Source organism: Aotus nancymaae, unplaced genomic scaffold (assembly GCF_030222135.1).
Source record: "Aotus nancymaae isolate 86718 unplaced genomic scaffold, 86718_ANA_hifiasm-v0.15.2.pri h1tg000036l, whole genome shotgun sequence".
Classification (NCBI taxonomy): Eukaryota; Metazoa; Chordata; class Mammalia; order Primates; family Aotidae; genus Aotus; species Aotus nancymaae.
This window is the reverse complement of record NW_026988450.1, coordinates 67,183,788-67,206,318: the sequence shown is the minus strand read 5'-3', so window position 1 is coordinate 67,206,318 and position 22,531 is coordinate 67,183,788. Positions and strand designations below refer to the sequence as shown.

The following is a 22,531-nucleotide window of genomic DNA, read 5'->3' as shown; positions in this document are numbered from 1 at the left end:
TATATTGTAATAGAAAGAAAACTCCAAGCCTCCCTTTTTTCGCCCTCCACTCAGCTTAGCAGCATTTTAAAAATTTCATCTCAATTTTTCAACAAACAAATTCTCATTGTTCTAGAACAGCTCCAGGAATTCCTCCCCAGTTGGACACATGACATAAGTTGAATGAATTGCTGGAGAGATTTTACATAGTGCCTAAATGATCCCATTCTGCTTGAGATGACAGAAAAAACAAAAACAAAAACAAAAAACAGAGCTTTGAAAATAATTAATGGGATGATGGCCAAATAGGAACAGCTCTGGATTGCTGTTCCCAGCGAAAATGCAGAGGGTGATTGATCTGCATTTCCAAACTAATTTTCACTGTCCACAGACCAGGAGATTCCTGGGTGGAAAAGCACCACAAGTCTCCAGCGCAGCTGTTTCAGCCAGTGCAGTGAGTCTCCGCACAAAATCTCACACAAATCCGGGCACCATTTCAACTGGCGACTGGAAAGTCACCCATTCAACTGGAAAAAGGGGCTGAAACAGGGAGCCAGGTGATCTGGCTCAGCCAGTCCCACCCCCACAAAGACCAGCAATCTGAAATGCTCTGGATTAAGAGTTTCACAGCAATCATAGCTGGTCCCTGGACAGTCCAGCTCTGTGAGAGGAGGGGCGTCCACCACTACCGAGGCAGTCCACCATTACCAAGGCAGTCTGCCATTACTGAGGCAATCCACTATCACCAAGGCAGTCCACCATTACAGAGACACTTGGCCATTACTGTGGCAGACTGCCATTACTGAGGTAGTTCTAACTATACGCCTATAAGCAAAACTGCAAGGAAGTTCACACAGCAGCTGGGCAGAGCCCATGGCAGCTCAGCAATGCCTCTGCTAGCAGACTGTGACTAGGCTATCTCCTCGCTGGGCAGAGCATCTCTGAAAAAAGGCAGTAGCATGACAGGAACTTATAAATAAAGCCTCACCTTCCAGGAACAGCGCACCCGGGGAAAAAAGGCGGTTATGAGTTCTGCTGCAGCAGACTTAAATGTACCTGCCCAGCAGCTCTGAACGGAACAACAGAGCTCACAGCTCAGCATTTGAGCTCCTATAAGGGACAGACTGTCTCCTCAAGCAGCTCCCTGACCTGTGAATATCCAAAGATACACCTTATAAAGGAGAGCTCAGGCTGACATCTGACTGGTATCCTTCTGGGACAAAAATAACAGAAGAAGAAACTGGCAGCAACCCTTACTGTTCTGCAGCCACTGCAGGTAATCCCCAGGCAAGCAGGGTCTGGAGTGGACCTCCAGCAGTCCTACAGCAGAGGGGCCTGACTGTTAGAAAGAAAACTAAGATACAGAAAGAAATAACTTTGTCATCAACAAAAATGATGTCCACTCAGAGACCCCATCTGAAAGTCACCAACTACAAAGACCAGAGGTACATAAATCCATAAAGATTGGAAGAAACCAGTGCAAAAAGGATGAAAACATCCAAAATCAGAATGCCTCTCCTCCTCCAAGGGATCACAACTCCTCACCAGCAAGGGAACAAGGCTGGATGGAGAATGAGTCTGATGAATTGACAGAAACAGGCTTCAGAAGGTGGGTAATAACAAACTTCTCTGAGCTAAAAGAACATGTTCTAACCCAATGCAAAGAAACTAAGAACATTGAAAAAAGATTTGATGAAATGCTAACGAGAATAAAGAGCTTAGAGAGGAATATAAATGAATTGATGGAGCTGAAAAACACGAGAACTTCACGAAGCATACACAAGTTTCAACAGCTGAATTGACCAAGTGGAAGAAAGGATATCAGTGATTAAAGATAAACTCAATGAATTAAAATGAGAAGGCAAGATTAGAGAAAAAAGAGTAAAAAGAAATGAAGAAAGCCTCCAAGAAATATGGGATTATGTGAAAAGACCTAATCTACGTTTGATAGGTGTATCTGAATGTGACAGAGAGAATGAATCCAAGCTGGAAAACACTCTTCAGGATATTATCCAGGAGAACATCCCCAACCTAGCAAGGCAGGCCAATATTCAAGTCCAGGAAATACAGAGAACACCACAAAGACATTCCTCAAGAAGAGCAACCCCAAGGCATATAATCATCAGATTCACCAGGGTTGAAATGAAGGAAAAAATGCTAAGGGCAGCTAGAGAGAAAGGTCGGGTTACCCACAAAGGGAAGCCCATCAAACTCACAGCAGATATCTTGGCAGAAACCCTACAAGCTAGAAGAGAGTGGGGGCCAATATTCAACATCCTTAAAGAAAAGAACTTTCAACTTAGAATTTCATATCCAACCAAACTAAGCTTCATAAGTGAAGGAGAAATAAAATGCTTTATGAAAAGCAATTGCTCAGAGATTTCTTCACCACCAGGCCAGCTTTACAAGACCTCCTGAAGGAAGCACTAAACATAGAAAAGAACAACCAGTACCAGCCACTCCAAAAACATACCAAATGGTAAAAAGTATCGACACAATGAAGAAACTGCATCAACTAATGGGCAAAACAACCAGGTAGCATCAAAATGGCAGGATTAAATTCACACATAACAATATTAACCTTAAATGTAAATGGGCTAAATGCCCCAATCAAAAGACACAAGCCAGCAAATTGGATAAAAAGTCAAAAACCCTCAGTGTGCTGTATCCAGGAAACCCATCTTACATGCAAGGATACACATAAGCCCAAAATAAAGGGAAGGAGAAAGATTTACCAACCAAATGGAGAGTAAAAAATAGCAGGAGTTGCAATCCTAGTCTCTGATAAAATAGACTTTAAAGCAACAGAGATCAAAAGAGACAAAGAAGAGCATTACATAATGGTAAAAGGATCAATGCAACAAGAAGAGCTAATGATCCTAAATATATATGCACCCAATACGGGAGCACCCAGATACATAAAGCAAGTTCTTAATGACTTACAAAGAGACTTAGACTCTCACACAATAATAGTGGGAGCCTTTAACAATCCACTGTCAACATTAGACAGATCAATGACACAGAAAATTAACAAGGATATCTAGGACCTGAACTCAGACCTGGTCCAAGAAAACCTAATAAACATTTACAGAACTCTCCACCCCAAATCCATAGAATATACATTCTTCTCAGCACCACATCACACCTACTCTAAAATTGACCACATAATTGGAAGTAAATCACTCCTTAGTAAACACAAAAGAATGGAATTCATAACAAACATTCTCTCAGACCACAGTGCAATCAAATTAGAACTCATAATTCAGAAACTAACTCAGAACTGCATAACTTCTTGGAAACTGAACATATTTCTCTTGAATGTTGACTGGATAAACAATGAAATGAAGGCAGAAATACAGAAGTTCTTTGAAACCAATGAGAATGAAGACACAATGTACCAGAATCTCTGGGACACATTTAAAGCACTGTCTAGAGGAAAATTTATAGCAATAAATGCCCACATGAGAAGCAAGGAAAGATCTACAATCAACACCCTATTGTCAAAATTGAAAGAGCTAGAGGAGCAAGATCAAAAAAACTCAAAAGCAGAAGACAAGAAATAACTAAGATCAGAGAAGAACTGAAGCAGATAGAGACACAAAAAACCCTTCAAAAAATCAATAAATCTAGGAGCTAGTTTTTTGAAAAGATCAACAAAATAGACAGACCACTAGCCAGATTAATAAAAAAGAAAAGAGAGAATAATCAAATAGATGCAATAAAAAATGATAAAGTGGATATCACCACAGATTCCACAGAAATACAAACTACCATCAGAGATTACTACAAACAACTCTATGCATATAAACCAGTAAACCTGGAAGAAATGGATAAATTCCTGGACACTTGCACCCCCTGCCAAGCCTAAACCAGGAAGAAGTTGAAACCCTGAATAGACCAATAACAAGGGCTGAAGTTGAGGCAGCAATCACCAGCCTACAACCCCAAAAAAGCCCAGGTCCAGATGGTTTCACAGCCGAGTTCTACCAGACATAAAAAGAGGAGCTAGTACCGCTCCTGAAACTATTCCAAACAATCCAAAAAGAGGGAATCCTTCCCAAATCATTGTATGAGACCAACATCATCCTGATACCAAAACCCGGCAGAGACTCGGCAAGAAAAGAAAACTTCAGGCCAATATCCGTGATGAACATAGATGCAAAAATCTTCAATAAAATACTGGCAAACCAATTGCAACAGCACATCAAAAAGCTTATCCCTCACAATCAAGTAGGCTTCATCCTGGGGATGCAAGGCTGGTTCAACATATGCAAGTCTATAAACGTAATTCACCACATAAGCAGAACCAAAGACAAAAACCACATGATTATCTCAATTGATGCAGAGAAGGCCTTCGACAAAATTCAACAACGCTTTATGCTAAAAACCCTCAATAAACTAGGTATCGATGTGACGTATCTCAAAATAGTAAAAGCTGTTTATGACAAACCAACAGCCAATATCATACTGAATGGGCAAAAACCGGAAGCATTCCCTTTGAAATCCAGCACTAGACAAGGATGCCCTGTCTCACCACTCCTATTCAATATAGAATTGGAATTTCTAGCCAGAGCAATCAGTCAAGAAAAAGAAATAAAGGGTATTCAATTAGGAAAGGAGGAAGTCAAATTGTCTCTATATGCAAATGACATGATTCTATATTTAGAAGACCCCATTGTCTCAGCCCAAAATCTCCTGAAACTGATAAGCAACTTCAGCAAAGTCTCAGGATACAAAATCAATGTGCAAAAACCACAGGCATTCCTATACACCAATAACAGACTTAAAGAGAGCCAAATCAAGAACAAACTGCCATTCACAATTGCTACAAAGAGAATAAAATACCTAGGAATACAACTAACAAAGGGTGTGAAGGACCTCTTCAAGGAGAACTACAAACCTCTGCTCAACAAAATAAGAGAGAACACAAACAGATGGAGAAACATTCCATGCTCATGGTTAGGAAGAATCAATATCATGAAAATGGCCATACTGTCCAAAGTAATTTATAGATTCAACGCTATCCCCATCAAGCTACCAATGACCTTCTTCACAGAACTGGAAAAAACCACCTTAAACTTCATATGGAACCAAAAGAGAGCCCGCATAGCCAAGTCAATTCTAAGCAAAAAGAACAAAGCTGGATGCATCATACTATCTGACTCCAAACTATATTTCAAATCTACAGTAATCAAAACAGCATGTTACTGTTACCAAAACAGAGATATAGACCAATGGAACAGAATAGAGGCCTTGGATGCAATGCCACACATCAACAACCATCTGATCTTTGACAAACGTCACAAAAACAAGCAATGGGGAAAGGATTCCCTGTTTAATAAATGGTGTTGGGAAAACTGGTTAGCAGTGTAGAGAAAGCAGAAATTGGACTCTTTCTTGACACCTTACACTAAAATTAACTCTAGATGGATTAAAGACTTAAACATAAGACCAATCGCCATAAAAACTCCTAGAAGAAAACCTAGGCAAAACCATTCAGGACAGAAGCATAGGCATAGGCAAGGACTTCATGACTAAAACACCAAAAGCATTGGCAACAAAAGCCAAAATAGACAAATGAGATGTAATTAAACTTCAGAGCTTCTGCACAGCAAAAGAAACAATCATTAGAGTGAATTTTTTGGGAAAAAATGTTTGCAATCTACCCATCTGACAAAGGACTTATATCCAGAATCTACAAAGAACTAAAACAGATTTACAAGAAAAAAAAAAACAAATAAACCCATTCAAAAGTGGGCAAAGGATATGAACAGACACTTTACAAAAGAAGACATACATGAGGCCAACAAACATATGAAAAAATGCTCATCATCACTGATCATTAGAGACGTGCAAATAAAAACTATATTGAGATACCATCTCAAGCCAGTTAGAATGGCAATCATTAAAAAATCCAGGGACAACAGATGTTGGAGACGACGTGGAGAAATAGGAACACTTTTACATTGTTGGTGGGAGTGAACATTAGTTCAACCATTGTGGGAAACAATGTGGCAATTCCTCAAGGAATTAGAAATAGAAATTCCATTTGACCCAGCAATCCCATTACTGGGTATATATACAAAGGATTATAAATCTTTCTATTATAAAGACATGTGAACACGTATATTCATTGCAGCACTGTTTACAATAGCAAAGACTTGGAACCAACCCAAATGCCCATTGACGATAGACTGGACAGGGAAAATGTGGCACATATATACCATAGAATACTATGCAGCCATAAAAAATGGTAAGTTCATGTCCTTTGTAAGAACATGGATGAATCTGGAAGCCATCATTTTCAGCAAACTGACACAGGAACACAAAATCAAACACCGCATGTTCTCACTCATAGGCAGGTGTTGAACAACAAGAACACATGGACACAGGGAGGGGAGCATCACACACTGAGGTCTGTGGTCGGGGGGACTTGGGGAGGGACAGCAGCAGGTAGGGAGTTGGGGAGGGATAACATGGGGAGAAATGCCAGATATAGGTGATGGGGATGGAGGCAGCAAACCACATTGCCATGTATGTACCTATGCAACATTCCAGCATGTTCTTCACATGTACCCCAGAACCTAAAATGCAATAAAAAATAAAAAATAAAAAAAATTTAAAAAAAGAAAATAAGTAATGGATTTCAGCTTCAGCTCCCTTTTACCAAGGAAGTGTTCTCTTTAAGCTTAGCCTCATGACCTGCTACGGGCATGACCAAAGCTATAGATGTTTCACCATCTACTGATGGCAAGAGCAGAAAAGCCTCAACTCAGAAGTGGGCTTCAGGAGTCCAGAAATTTGAGAGTCAATGAAGGATCATGAACATCACCAGAGTGAAGGCATATGAATTATTTTCTAAATGAGTAAGAACAAAATCTGTTAATGTTCATTTTCAATTTCCTTTACATAGACTAAATCCTGCCAAGGAGGCTCACAGCACAGGGCTGCTTATGGAGAAGACAAGAAGACAGGATGCATGAGGAGAATGTGTGACAATGTGATTCCCCAGCAGATGACCTACAGTAGTGACACAATACAGAGGGTGTCCAAAGAAACATCGTAAGAGGCCCACAGGGCTGTGAAACATTGAGAAACCTGAGCTGAGCTCTCACCACCCTGGTAAATTCCATTGGCACCAAGATGCTGAGCCAATTTAAATGCAAAGCAAAAATCTTGCAAGGTTTGCCAGACTCTTTAAAATGTAATTATAGCAACTCATCCAAGAATCAGTTTAACACATAAGCAACTTGGAGAAGACTGCTGATCACATTCGAACATTTTATGTTCCACATACCTACACAATGACATTACCTGGAGGATGTTCTTTCTTAATTTAAGAAAAAAAAAGCCATTTTTTTCCTCTCACACTTTGAAAAGTATGTTGTTATTTACATGCATTTGTATCTTTAATTTTTTAATTCTTCACTTTCTCCACCTATATTGTACTATGTGATGGTAATTTAGAATAATGTCTCTGGTATGCTTAGTGCTACAGTAAGTCTCCATTCTCCCTTGCCATCTCGCCCACACTGCAAAACCAACCTGGTAATCTCTGTGCATCTCAGCCTTTATCTGTGCCCAGGGAGAATGGCTTCTACCAACTGTGTCACCAAACCAGTTGAGTTTGGCCAGTAGGAGGCACTGAAATGAAGTCAGATAACTGAAGGAGAAAAAGATTATTATTACCCCCTATTCTCTTCCAACAAGGTGGCAGTTTAGCAGGAGTTGTGTTCCTCTGGAATGGGTATATCAGATGGCCTGTCACATGGTGGCAGCTCTCTCCAAATGCCAGTGACTGCCTCCTGCCCTTGCCCATGTTGGCCTTATGGTGGTAATAACTCCCTGTCATTGTTAGTTTCAGAGGGCTTTGCCAATTCTTTTTTAATTCCTTAACTCCACCCATACCTTGGTACAGAGTCCCTTAATTATGCTTTCTTAAGTTATTCTCATATGTACAACATCTCCTTTCCTCCCAGGACTCTGATTAATACAATTGACAAAGAAATACCATTTATTGCAATACCAAATCTAAAGGCCTGCATATCTATTAGCAGCAAAGTTGATGCAAAATGAAATGACAACAGTCCCACAGACAAGGGCATATATTTCCAGAAAGCAGTATGGTGTAATGGATCAGTACATAGCCTGATATTACCGTTCAAAGTCTGGTTTTTCTGCTTAGATCCATGAACTCGAGCAACTTTTCCAGCTTTTCAAAACCTGTTCTTGCTTAATAAGATAAGGCTGATGATAATATGTCCCTTAGAAATTTGGTGCTGAGATTAAATGAGATAATTTAGTTTAAACTATAGCATGCCACAAGCATTAAAACTGGGAGCATGACAGTTATAATTGTGGCAATGGTGTTAAAATGATGTTTCCAGAGATAAAACTTCAGCTGAGAGGTGTAATCTAAACATTCTAAAGACAACTCCTTTCATGACCTATGCTAAGGAAAGTCCATTGTGCTTTTTTACTCGGTTTACAAGTTGCCACATTATTGTTACTGTCAAAGAATGATCAACAATATGCTGGATTATTTTCTCAATTAATCTCAGGTTAGATGAGGTTCTCAGCTTTGAAATATTTCCTCTCCCCATCCCAGAATAATACAGAATGAAGGTGACAATTACAAAGGTGATGATGATGGTAACTTTTACTGAGATTAACCACATGCCAGGACTGTTTCAAGCATTTTACATGTGTTAAATCTTTCGATCCTCATAACAATTATATATGGTTGCATATTATTATTTTCCCATTTTGCAGATACAGCATCAAGGGGCAAAGATTAAGTAACTTGGCCATGGTCAAATCTAGTAAGTGGTAGAAATGAAGTTATAACCCTGGAGTTCAAGATCCAACATCCATATGCAAAAATGCCCAGTTATACTACCCCAGTTTGCCATTGTGACTATACCTTTCATGTCATGGATATCTGAATGTAAACATTTTATTCAGAATTATAACCCCACTGAAAGTTTTTTTGTCAAGTGTGCATTTTACAGAGCAAATATCATTAGGCCATTTAAAGTTATTATTGAATTTTCTATTCAGCACAGGTAAAAATTTTTATTGAAATTATATTCATCATGATTGTTTTTCTGTGAACTGTACGCTGAATATCTAATTTATTACTCAGTCATTTTGTCCATATCATGTGAGTGATAATAGCTTCTATCGGTAGGACTCTTATTGTTATAATAAAGCTGCAGCAGACCCACATTTAATTTACACGAATTCAATCAACTTGGCCAAAATGCAGAATAAATCTAAAGGTTTCAGTGATTTCCAAACCTACTCTCAAGGGATTATCAAACATGAAAAAATTGTATACATGATGAGGAAGGTTGTGATTCCTCCAGGAAGAAATTAAGAAATTAGTGGAACCAGGGTTGATGAGAAACAGATTATTAACATAATCTCAAAATGCATCCCTACAAATTATAATTTACAGAAATAACAATTTACAGTACAACAGAGAAACCAAAAAACACCATAACCAAGTTATGAATGTTAACATCATAAATAAAGTGTAAACACATGTGACATACCTACAAATGTGACAGCCTAAGAAGGACATAACATTACTTATTTAGCAATCCAGCCAGTAAGTACTAAACCAGAATTAGATGATAAGGAAACGTCAAGTGAACCGAACTGGGGACAGTCTATGAAACATCTAGCTTGTAATCTTTCAAAATACCAAGGTTAGGAAAGAAGAAAAAAAAAAAAGGCTGAGAAAAATTAGCCTCAAGATTGAATTAAATGAGATTTAGGTAATGTGATAACTTAAGTGCAATACATGATCCTGGACCAGATTCTGTGCTAGAAGAAAAATGGCTATGAGTGCTATTATTGGGATAATTGATGAAATTGGAATGTGGACTCTACATTAGATAAAATTAGCGTAACAATATTACATTTCTTGAATTTGATAACTAGGTTGTGGTTTTGTAAGAAAATACCCTTGAGAAATATACACTAAAGTATTAAGGGATAAAAAATAATGATGTATGCAATCTATTCTCAAATGGTTCAGCAAAAACGTGTGTGTGTGTGTGTGTGTGTGTGTGTGTGTGTGTATAATGAGAGAATAAAAAAGCAAAAGTGGAACAATATTCAAAATCAGTGAATCTGTGTAACAGATAGAAAATTATTCTTTGTATTTTTGTAAAACTTTATATTGGAACTTATTTCAAGATCAAAAGTTGTTTAACAAAATAATTCCTGGAAGGCCTTAGGGAAACATTAACTAAAATTGGGAAAATTGCTAAAATATATTATAGAAAATTATAGTAATACTGGAATTTAAAATTTCCACAAAATTGCAGAAGTCTTGCAAAAACCCTCAAATTATTTACTTGCTGATTATGGTCCTTCTATGGAATTGCATGTTGAACATATTATCCTGTAATACATGCATATTAGTGAACAGAGCTATCTACCAAGAATCTTGTAATCTATATTTATAGGCAATTTAGGGATTTTCCAGGGTGATTTTTACTATTTGTGATTTTCAACTTGTTTTAGAACCAAAAACCAGTGTTTGAAATGTTTCCTCAGTATATTTCTAGAAAGTCTAGTTTTTCTAGATCAGTTTTTGCAGATCTAAATGTTTAAGGATGCAGTCTGCAACATGAGGGAGTTTGTGCTGAGTAGACAAGGCTGAGTTTTTTGTTTATCACAGGAAGACAGAGCACTATGTTGACATATTCTTAGCAGCATCTTGCAGGAGGGAGAGAAAAGTCAAGATATCCATGTTTTGAGGATCTGGTATAAGGTAAAGTTTTCAATGGGGTGTTATGCTTAGAATTGGGTAAAACCTGGCCAGACATGGTGGCTCATGCCTGTAATCCCAGCACTTTGGGAAGCCCAAGCAGGCAGATTATCTGAGGTCAGGAGTTCAAGCCTAGCCTGGCCAACGTGGTGAAACCCCATCTCTACTAAAAATACAAAATTAGCCAGGCATGGTGGCACATACCTGTAATCCCACTACTCGGGAGGCTGAGACAGGAGAATCACATGAACCCAGGAGGTGGAGGTTGCAGTGACTCAAGATCATGCCATTGCATTCCAGCTTGGGCAACAAGAGCAAAAATCCATCTCAAATAAAAGAACTGGGCAAAATTTGTGATATAATAGTTTAGGGTTGGTACATAAAGGGCAAGACAGCGTTTACAGGTGAGTTAAAGAATAAACATTTGCTTGTTAAGCTCAGCTGAATCATCTGTTATGCTGATTAGAGGCTATTTACTCATATAAGGATAAGTTAAATAAAATGATTTTGAGATAAATGGGCTTGTAGAAATTTTCTAAATCAAGCAATAAAGTTATTTGAAACTTTATCTTCTTGGTTGGGCAAGAGTTATATGAAATACCAAAGGTATGTTAAGATGGACTGTGTAGTTGGTTTCTGTTCTGTTTCTATTCTTTTAGGCCTAGAGATAGTAAGAGCTCCCAGCAGTTACTAACCCCAGGGTGCCTCATTATCTGTGGTTGGTTTCCCTTCACCCTGCCTACATCCTCAAAGATAACCTTTCTTAATACTTTTTTCAATTACTGTAAGTGAATATGCCATCTGTTTCTTAATAGGACCCTAACTGATAAAGATAATTATGAGTCAGATAAACATTTGTTCACTTGTATATATTTAGAAATTCACCAACTCTCAAAGAATTACTTGGTTGCTTGGCATTAATCAATTGCATTGCTATTCCAATTCAATATCATTGCGTATGGTGTAGTTACTTTTGGTGCAGCAAAATGCAAACTTCAGAGTAAAAGATTGTGGTTTGTGCCTGGACCTATTTGACCCCACCTACAGAAGTAAGTGGTCTCATTCTTAACCTCTTGCATTAGTTCCGACAAAGGACAGAAGAAACTTAAACTACTCCAGCCAAATACTGGGAGTTTAGCACCTGCATGGCTTATTCCTGCACTTTTGTTCTGGTTCTGAAAACTGTACTTATTTTTAACTTTTATCAGTCTCTGTCTTCATTTCTCTATCTAATGGAGAAAATAAATAAGGGTTGTCTGCCAACTCCCCTGTAATATACTCACAAAAGCTTGTGAATCTTTAAAAGAAACAAAGCAAAGAAAATAAATGCATGTCTAAGCACATTTCCTGAATATGTGTAAGTTCTCTGGTGTTTCTCTTCCCTACAAAGATTACCATCATCTTTAATATACATACCTCGCAAACATCCGCCAAGTGCTGCATTGAATTATTTAGTATGATTTAGCATGGCTGCTTGTTCTCTGTTAGAACTGTGTGGAATGAAATGAAAGAAAGGACATAAGGCAGACACAGAGGAGCATGATTATAAGAAAATCACACTAGGTTTCATTCATCATTCTGTGCTTTCATGCCAGGAACTATTTCAGTTTAGTTATAATATGCACATTATATTTATTTCAATGAGAAACAAATACTTATATAACACATATCCCAATACTTAGATAGATAAAAGTGAACTCTACTTGAAAGCCTATGTCACATGCAATTTCCCTGGCACTTTGAAAAGGAAGGGTACTGCTTTTTTTAAAGAACATGTTATGAATAGCCAATGTTTAAGCAGAAAACACAAAATCCCCCTTTGGGTTTCATACTGGATGCCACTCTCAGCGAGCTGCATAACCAAAACACTGGAGTCATTTCAGTGACTTGCTGGGCTTCTCATGTAATGTGTTATAGGGTGACAGCCCTCCCGATTAAGAATATGTGCTTAATTTTTATTGTATAAGTTATACAGTATACAATCTAATATACTAATTAAAAGCTTTGGCTTTCAAGTTAGACAAACCTGGGTTTGAATTCAAGCTCCCACTCTTACTAGCTCTGTTGGCTTTTCCAAATTGATTTGTTTCATTAAACTTTGGTCACCTCAGCTAAAAACAGTGATAAAACTAGCTGCTACTCATGAGGGTATTATGAGAATCAAATGAAATAATGCATGAAAAATACAAAGCATGATGTCTAACCCGGGCAAACACTTCGTACTACCATGTCATTTGAAGTTTCTGTTTAAATATTGGACTTGCACAGGGGAATAGCCAGTTTTCACATTTAACCCTATTATCTTCATTCAGATGAAATCCAAATAAATAATACTTGTTAACTTCTTTCTGCCCATCAGTTGCTAATAATCAAGAGCCCACTAGGGATTTTCAAGTGAAAGTTCCACCAGCACATCACAGTTTCTGTGCCTGAAGTCAGGTGAATTATTTTCCATCTAACAAGAAAGTTCTTCCTATTGACTTACTGACTACTGTTAAACTGGAAAAATTCCCTTATTTTCAAAGATAGCTAGAATCATGAATTTGACTTGATCTCATTAAAGACTAAGGAAACTGGAAAATAGAACCAAATGAACACGGCATTGTGCTTCTCCAGATCTATCTATCTGTCTATCTATCTATCCATCTATCTATCTATCTATCTATCTACATATCTATATCTCCGTTTATATATACATTATTTACTTTTATGTGATAAATAATACTTATGCATATTTAGAGTGCTATGTGATTTTTTTTTTTTTTTTTTTTTTTTTTTTGGAGACAAGCTCTCATTCTCTCACCCAGGCTGAAGTATAGTGGCAAGATCCTGGCTCATTGTAACCTCGATCTCCTAGACTCAAGCAATCCTTCCCTTTAGCCTCCTGTGTAGCTGGGATTACAAGTACATGCCTCCACACTTGCCTATTTTTTTTTTTCCAGAGATGAGGTCTCACTATGTTGCTCAGGATGGTCTTGGACTTCTGGACTCAGGCAATCCTCCCACCTTGGCCTCCCAAAATACTGGTATTACAGGCATGAGCCACTGTCCCTGGCCTGATGTTTTGATCTATGTACATATTGTAGAAAGATGCAATCAAGCCAATTAACATATGCTTTGCCTCACAAATCTATCATTTCTTTTTCTGATAACAACATTAAATATCTGTTCATTGACCTCAGGGATCTTATGTTCCCTTAAGATATTACACTCTGACATGTTTCATCAGAATTACCAGACAGAGTCTGGTGAGGGGCTACTTTATATTGGGCTAAAGTCTTCGCGGATAAGTTGGCATGAGCAGTAACCTATACAAAGTGAGGCATGAGGCATGCAGCTATGAGGGAAGAGCATTCCAGGGAGAGGGAAAGTAAGTGCAAAGGTCCCGAGGCAGGAGCTTGCTTGGAAAGGTGAGTCCATGACAAGGTGGCCCACAGGGTGGGGACAGAAGAAGCCAGGAGCCCCAGACTGCAGGGATATGTGGGCAATTGAGAAGGTTTTAGAATCTCTACTGCATGGCTTGCCGAAAAATTCTTAGCTATTAAGTGGCAGACCTGGGGAAAAGTTTGAGTATTCAAATTTGAAATCTGAGATGATGGCATATGAAGAAAGCTTCTAAGGGAAGAAGATAAGGCTCTTCATGGCACCTTGAAGCACCACAACAAGGCCCCACTATTTTTTCTTCTCAGTGCCACTAGGAATCCAGAATAACTAGGATCTGTCTGGTTCCAACTCACCTATGAAACCAGTTCATGTTCTCAGTCATTTCTCCTTTTCCTTTTGCTCAAAACCTCCCAATGGGAGAACAAAAAGAAGAAATCATATTCCCTGTGCTCTCCGCTTTAGCCACTTGTTAACATTTAATTCTAATGAAGCTCTGCCATGCTCTTCAGTTGTGCTGTAAGACGAATCACTTGGACACTTTTGTTTTCCTCTTTCTGCAAAAATAAAGATACTGATGCTATTAATATTTTCAAAGTCTGATTTTTGCCAGAAACATGAGGTAACAAGTGTAGAATTGTTTTGGTCTATTTTCTGGAAAGATTATATATTAACAATATTCATTAAGTAATTTTATGTCCCCAGCCTGTGCTAGGTATCATGGAGCATGAAAAGAAGTAAAATGCCCAGGTTCTGACCACACAGAACTCAGAATTCTGTTCAGGGACAGAATATGCATCCATAAGCAACACCAAGGGTTTAAGGTCCTTACCATTAAGAAAAGGGCCACAGTGATGTTGCCAGGTCCCTTAGGCCCAACTCCCTAATAGGTTCTAGGAATTAGCTGACATCTGGCTAGGATTTAGGCTTCTCTGAATTAATAGGAAAACTTGGTCCCAATTTCTCCCTTCAAGGTGTGTAAACTCTCCATATATATTTAAAAATTACATCAGATTTTAAAAGTATAAGAAGAATGCTAAGATCATACAGTTCCCTCAGTGAAATTAGAAGCACTCATACCTCTATATATTCTGTTCAACAGGGCAGGTCAAAGGGCTATTTTCTAGTGATTTTTTAAGACACCCTAACCTACCCCCACCCTCAACATTTCCCACTGACCCAACCAAAGTGCTTATAATTTCCACTTTTTGTGTTACTTCTTTAGAATAAATATGTTGTTTATTGAAAGTCTTTGTTAGAATGTAAGCAAGTTACTAAGAAGTAACTCATTAATTGATTAGCATGGATTAATATATAATTTTCAAAGAGGAAAGTCTTAGGAGACTGTAAATATGAAGGTTTTTGGAATAAGAGATAATGTTTGAGAAAACTGGAACAAAGACCTCAGAATCTGAGAACCTAAAATATTCATGAGACACATTAAGAACATGTACCTGTTGGTGAAGAGGAGAAAAGAGAATGCTAAGGAAAGATAAGAGTACATGAGACCTTATAGCACAGTTTGAAGTCAGGTAGCGTGATGCCTCCAGCTTTGTTCTTTTTGCTTAGGATTGTCTTGGCTATGCAGGATCTTTTTTGGTTCCATATGAAGTTTAAATTAGTTTTTTCTAATTCTGTGAAGAATATCGATGGTAGTTTGATGGGGATAGCATTGAATCTATTAATTACTTTGGGAAGTATGGCCATTTTTGTGAGATTGATTCTTCTTATCCATGAGCATGGAATATTTTTCCATTTGTTTGTGTCCTCTCTTATTTTCTTGAGCAGTGGTTTGTAGTTCTCCTTGAAGAGGTCTTTCACATCCCTTGTAAGTTGTATTCCTAGGTTTTTTATTCCCGTTGTAGCAATTATGAATGGGAGTTCACTCATGATTTGGCTCTCTGTCTATTACTGGAGTATGGAAATGCTTGTGATTTTTGCACATTGATTTTGTATCCTGAGACTTTGCTGAAGTTGCTTATCAGCCTAAGGAGATTTTGAGCTGAGACAATGGGGTTATAATGCCATACGTCTATGACCATCTGATCTTTGACAAACCTGACAAAAACAAGCAATGCGTAAAGGATTTCCTATTTAATAAATGGTGTTGGGAAAACTGGCAAGCCATATGCAGAAAACTGAAATTGGACCTCTTTCTTACACCTTATACAAAAGTTAACTCAAAGTGAATTAAAGACTTAAACCTAAGACCAAAACCCATTAAATCCCTAAAAGAAAACCTAGATAATACCATTCAGGACATAGGTATGGGGAAACACTTCATGACTAAAATACCAAAAGCAATGGCAACAAAAATCAAAATTGACTAATGGGATCTAATTAAACTAAAGAGCTTCTGCACAGCAAAAAGAACCATCATCAGAATGAACAGGCAACCTACAAAATGGGAGAAAATCTTTGCAATCTATTCATCTGACAAAGAGCTATTAATATCCAGAATCCAAAATTTACAAGAAAAAATAACCCCAGAAAGAAGTGGGTGAAGGGTATGAACAGCCACCTCTCAAAAGGAGACATTTATGGGCCAACAAACATATGAAAAAATGCTCATCATCATTGGTCATTAGAGAAATGCAAATCAAAACTACAGTGAGATACCATCTCACGCCAGTTAGAATAGAATGGCAATCATTAAAAAGTCAGGAAACAATAGATGCTGGAGAGGATTTGGAGAAATAGGAACACTTTCACACTGTTGATGGGAGTGTAAATTAGTTCAACCATTGTGGAAGACAGTGTGGCAATTCCTCAAGGATCTAGAACCAGAATTACCATTTGACCCAACAATGCCATTACTGGGTATATACCCAAAGGATTATAGATAATTCTACTATAAAGACACATGCACACATGTTTATTGCAGCACTGTTTGCAATAGCAAAGACTTGGAACCAACCCAAACGCCCATCAATGATAGACTGAATAAAGAAAATGTGGCATATATACATCATGGAATACTATGCAGCCATAAAAAGGATGAGTTTGTGTCCTTTGCAGTGACATAGATGAAGCTGGAAGCCATAATTCTCAGCAAACTAACATAGGAACAGAAAACCAAACACCACATGTTCTCACTCAACTCTCACTAAGTGGGAGTTGAACAGTGGGAGGGGAACACAGGGAGGGGAACATCACACACTGAGGCTTGTCAGAGGGTGGGGGGCTAGGGGAGGGATAGCATTAGAAGAAATACCTAATGTAGATGATGGGTTGATGGGTGCAGCAAACGACCATGGCACGTGTATACCTATGTAACAAACCTGCATATTCTGCACATGTATTCCAAAACTTAAAGTATAATAATAATAGTAATAAAAGAGTACATGAGACCAACTCTAGCAACTTTCCAATTTTGCCTAGGGCTGCTCTGGTTAATTCCTCTGCTTTATATATAGAGAAACCATTGTCCAGGGCATTTAAGTGACATTTCCATGTAGACTCAGTGAGTAAGTGGAAGAATAAAGATTAGAAATCTAGATTCCCAACTCCATACCTGCTTTGCTAAATTAAACAAAAAAGAAAATGCAATGGCTCTGAAGATGCTTTGGTTAGGGTTTTTCCAGATCCTATTTTCCAGGCTTTTTGGTTTTTGAATGAAAGTTTTTTTTTTTTTTTTTTTTGGCTACTATGAATATTTACTTAAGAAAAGGCTATTAAACAGGGCTTGCATTGGGATTAGAATGAAAAGAAACTTAAACCCCTGGTGAACTACATCTTAAAATTCAGAAGAAAAACATTCTCATGATCAGAGGTTGGTGCAATATGCAGACACATTTCCTCTTTTCTTCCCACACTCATCTTAAAAATAATACCAGACAATACTAGACATCAAAGCTAGCCAGCCGAGACAGGAGGAAGTGACTACTCAAACCAGGGAGGAATTCAACAAGGTAAGTCCCTAACAAATACATTGTGGTGATAAATGGAACAAAGCCATCACTGAATTGATCAGTGTCTCAAGAAACATGGGTCCTGCCCACAAGCATCATGAAAAGTTTTCCTGATAATGCCAGTGGTTGAGTCAGTGTTGTAAAAGAAAATTGTTTGATATAAACACCTAAAGACATTTTTTTGAGTCCTATAATTTTTTTATGCTCAAGAGAAGACATTGTAGAACAATGGGGGGAAAATAGTGCTTGACTCATACAGATCTGTTTTTTCAATTCCTGGCTTCGGTATAAATAGCATCAAAAACAAATGGGAAAATTCAAAATATTAATTTTATTTGTTTTAAATATTTCCCAAGAATTTAAATACTTAAGACTCTGTGACTCAGAAATACAATTACAGAAAGAATTACCGACATAAAAAATGTAAAATAATGTTTACTATAATATTATTTGAAATATATAATTATTGGGAACAATGTAAATATCAATATTTCTTAAGATGCTTTGGGCTGCAAGTAACAGAAAACAATTTAAAATGGCTAAAAAACAAGAAAATTTTATTATTGTATATGTCAAAAATGTCATGGGGAAAATATATTTCAAGATTTGATTAATGTATTAGTTCAATGATTCATGAAGAATGATGGTTGCTACTATCATTTTCCTCTACTGGGCATATAAACTGTTATCACAGTAACTCCACTCATCAGTATATAGTCCCACAAATACAGGCTTCATAGCAATATTGGGCAAAAGAAGAAAAACATTTTTTTTAATCCTATGGAAACACCTGTTGGGAGAAGCAGCAAAGAGAAAGAACCGGTTATGAGAAACACATAAACAAGGAACAACAAACTGTGGAAGGCTGCAGGAAGCCTCTGAGGAGGAAGGTCTCTCCCTGCCTCATGTTTTGGTGCAGGGTGACCTAGGTTCTGTTACCATAAACATTGTGCTCAAGGACATAAAACTCCTTCGTAGCATTATTATGTAGTCAGACTTGTAGGCTCCTTGTAAGGCCCATGTTCCATCAGCTGCACATAGATAATAGGCTAAAGATAACCACATGTTCTTGTTTTGTAAAACTCCCACACTGCCACTGTTATCTATTCTTAGAATGACACCCAGTTTTGGCTCACTGATTCACTTCCAGCTCACTGATTCACTCCACCATCACTCCACCCCTACCCTATAGATCAAAGTGATTATAACCAATAATACAGTGTGGTTGATCAGAACTCAGGCCTTCACTGTCTCCTCCAAAGTTATAAAGTGTTGGCCTCCTGGTCCCACTTTTTCTCTTAATCTGTCTTTTTCTCATTCCTTTGTCCCACCGAACTCGGGGTACACACAGGTGATGTAAGGCTGGTTCCCTACAACACCTTTCCAAGAAACCTCTATTAGGGTTCTTCTCATTTCCCTTTAGCCAGAATCATGTAACATACACATTCCTAAGCAAATACCAAGCTAGAGGTATGGGATTCTCTTATCTGGCCTAGGAAACCACATAGCCTATTAGTGAAAGTGGATCACTCAAATTAGAGCTGAGATCTGAAAGGAAAAGGAATAGACATGACATTGAAACAGTCTATACTTTGATTGGAAAAATAACATTGATATACAGTAGTTACCTCCAGTGAATAAGATTGAGAGGTTAATGAATCAAAATATGAGAGAGGTTATGCTGTGATAACAAATAGATCCTGAATTTCAGAAGTTTAATGAAATAGCAGTGTAAGTTTTCTTTCACGCATATCAACACGTTATGTAAGTTGCCTGGCTCTCCTTAGCAGCTCACTTCCAAGCAGTAACAATAGGCTCAGGTTCCTTCTAACCCTACTATTTAAAGCATATTGCCTTCAAAATTATCGCAGAAGGCAAAGAGAACATGCTGACTGCGCAGGAATTTTAATGGCAGCCTTAGCATTGGGTTACATTACTTTCACTAAAACTCCTTTGGCCACAGTGCAATTACATAGTACCTCCTCTAAATGCAAGAGAAACAAGGGAATGAAAATGAATAATAAAACTCCAATTTGGTTATATATGGTTTTGTCTGTCATGAGGGATTCTTGACTTTTATTTTACTTTACGCACTTGTCCCTTTTTGTTTGCAAATGGATGTTATTTTGTAAATTAAAATAGTTGTAAATAGAAAGAAAAACAATCTCTAGTTGTGTTTAATACATTACCTGGTTATGGTAGTATTTAATGGCATTTACCTTTTACAGAAATCCTCTCTCCCTTTTTATACCATATGAGGACTTAGACAGAGATGAAAACTATTGCGCAAAGTCTGCAGGTTATGGACCTACCATAGAAGTCCAAGGATTCAGAATCCAGAGAAGCAAAGGAAGTCAGGACATTCTAACCAGACTTTGCTGTTGCTTGTATTTTCATTTACTTCTTAGATTTATTTTTATTATGGCAAAATACACATAAAATAAAATTTACCTTGCAACCATTTTCAAGTGTGCCCTTCATTAAGCTCATTAACAATGTCGTGTAGCCATCACCACTACCTATTTCCAGAAATTTTCATCACCACAAATGGAAACTTCGTACTTATTATACAATCATTCCCCATTTCCCTCTTCCCCAAGCTCTTGGTAACCAATAATTTGGTTTTTGTTTATATGGATTTTCCTATTCTGGATCTCTCATATCAATGCAGTCAAACAATAAGATACTTCTCAGATAATGTAACATGAGTCAGTATGTGATAATGTGCTAGTTTATCTTAAACTAGTCTTGGCCAGGTGCAGTGGCTCATGCCTGTAATCCTAACACTTTGGGAGATCAACGTGGGCAGATAACTTAAGCTCAGGAGTTGGAGACCAGCCTAGGCAACATGGTGAAACCCTGTCTCTACAAAAAAATACAAATTAGCCAGGTGTGGTGGCACATGCCTGTAGTCCCAGCTACTTGGGAGGCTGAGCTGGGTAAATCCCTTGAGCCATAAGGTCGAGGCTGCAGTGAGCTGGGATTGTGCCACTGCACTCTAGCTTGGGTGACAAAGTGAGACTCTGTCTCAAAAAAAAAAAAAAAAAGATAGATAGATTTAAAAAAAAAACAGTCCTATTCAGAAAATGACTTATTTCAGTCTGAGGCCTTTAAAAATCTTTTATTTTTTTCTGTAAAAGGAAAAATGAGTCACAGTATAATTGGAAGAGGTAAATATATAAACAGGAAATTACAATAATATATAATAGTAGATATTTGCATGGAACATTTGAGGACTATGAAGGAACACGGTCATCCCAAATTGATTAGCCTGAGAGAAATTCAGTAGAAGCAATCCCAGACTTTTGTATTAATGGATTAAGGAATGTTAATAAATCAAAGTGGTCTTGGGGAAGAAAAATGAAGGCCATAAAGACACCTGGAGATGCGTTAAGCGAATTGGGAACTCAATAGTCTGCTAAATGAATTTCAACTCAGACAAAACCATAGAACACACAGGATTCAGAATAAGAATGTGAAATCGAAAGAATTTGCTGTAGCAAACCTCCGTCTCATTCCCATGAAGCTAGGACTCATCTTTCACTTAAACCAGATTTCACCTCTCTCAAAATCTTCAGCCACAGTGAATTCACACACATTTTAATACCTGATGATCTGTTGTCTAGTAGTCATCCTTATTTATATTTTATTTCTTGTTGCTATAAGCAGATATTATCTCCTTCAAAACATAGACATGTAGAAGACATGTCTATGACTCCTAAGGGAGTGTCACTACCCCTTTCAGAAAAGGTAAACACAAGCATATCAGGAAGATGGTGAGGTAGAAATCTGTAAATTAATGTAAATAAATAATAAGATATGTCCTGGCCTAGGTTAAGATGAGGATTAGTAACACAACTAATCAATTGTGCTTGCTTCAGGATGTGTGTGGTTTCTTGCCTGGGCAGCGTACTCTCTTCCTCTGGTAGCTTCAACCTGTATCTACTTTCTTCACGTTCTAAGGTCTTGGTTGCTATATCAATCATGGCCTTCCCCACCTTCAAGCCAAGACAAGTGCAAGTAAGTCCATTTGGCTTTGCCACCCAGAAGTAAACCTGGAACTAATGGACACCTTCTTCCCCAGGCTACCTTAGGAATGACTCAGCATCTTTGTGGTCTCTTAAAGATTCAAGCTTCTGGGAGAGTGACTTTAGATGATCTGGGATCACATGAAACCCACCTTGACTGCTCAGTTTATTCCAAACCCATGGAGAACACCTAGTGTTGCTACCAGAGAAACACTCCTGAGTCATCAGCCTCCTACACCTGCACCTCCATCAACAACCCTTGAGAAATAAGAAAATCACCTTTGTCTCAATCTTAACCCATGACCTCAATGCCTAATCAACAATTTTTCTATACTTTAGCCAAATTCATATTTCCTGGTTATAGAACATTAAAAAGGAAACATCATTGTTGTATGTCTCCCCATTTTGGGGGAGGGTGGTCATTTTCACTGTTGTACTAATGATGATTC

At 37.8% G+C, this 22,531-nt stretch overlaps 1 long non-coding RNA gene across 2 annotated transcripts in view; it reads left to right on the top strand.

Annotated features, from left to right (window-relative positions):
- LOC105710827 (uncharacterized) overlaps nucleotides 1-22,531 on the top strand; it is a 69,556-nt gene that overhangs the window by 31,040 nt on the left and 15,985 nt on the right. Inside the window, exon 3 of one of the 2 annotated variants that reach the window (XR_001105890.2) lies at nucleotides 6,893-7,310. The exons of the other annotated variant lie outside the window; for it this stretch is intronic. This is a non-coding gene — a long non-coding RNA (uncharacterized LOC105710827). Of the gene's footprint in view, nucleotides 1-6,892; nucleotides 7,311-22,531 lie in introns of those variants that run through there. 2 annotated transcript variants of the gene reach the window in all.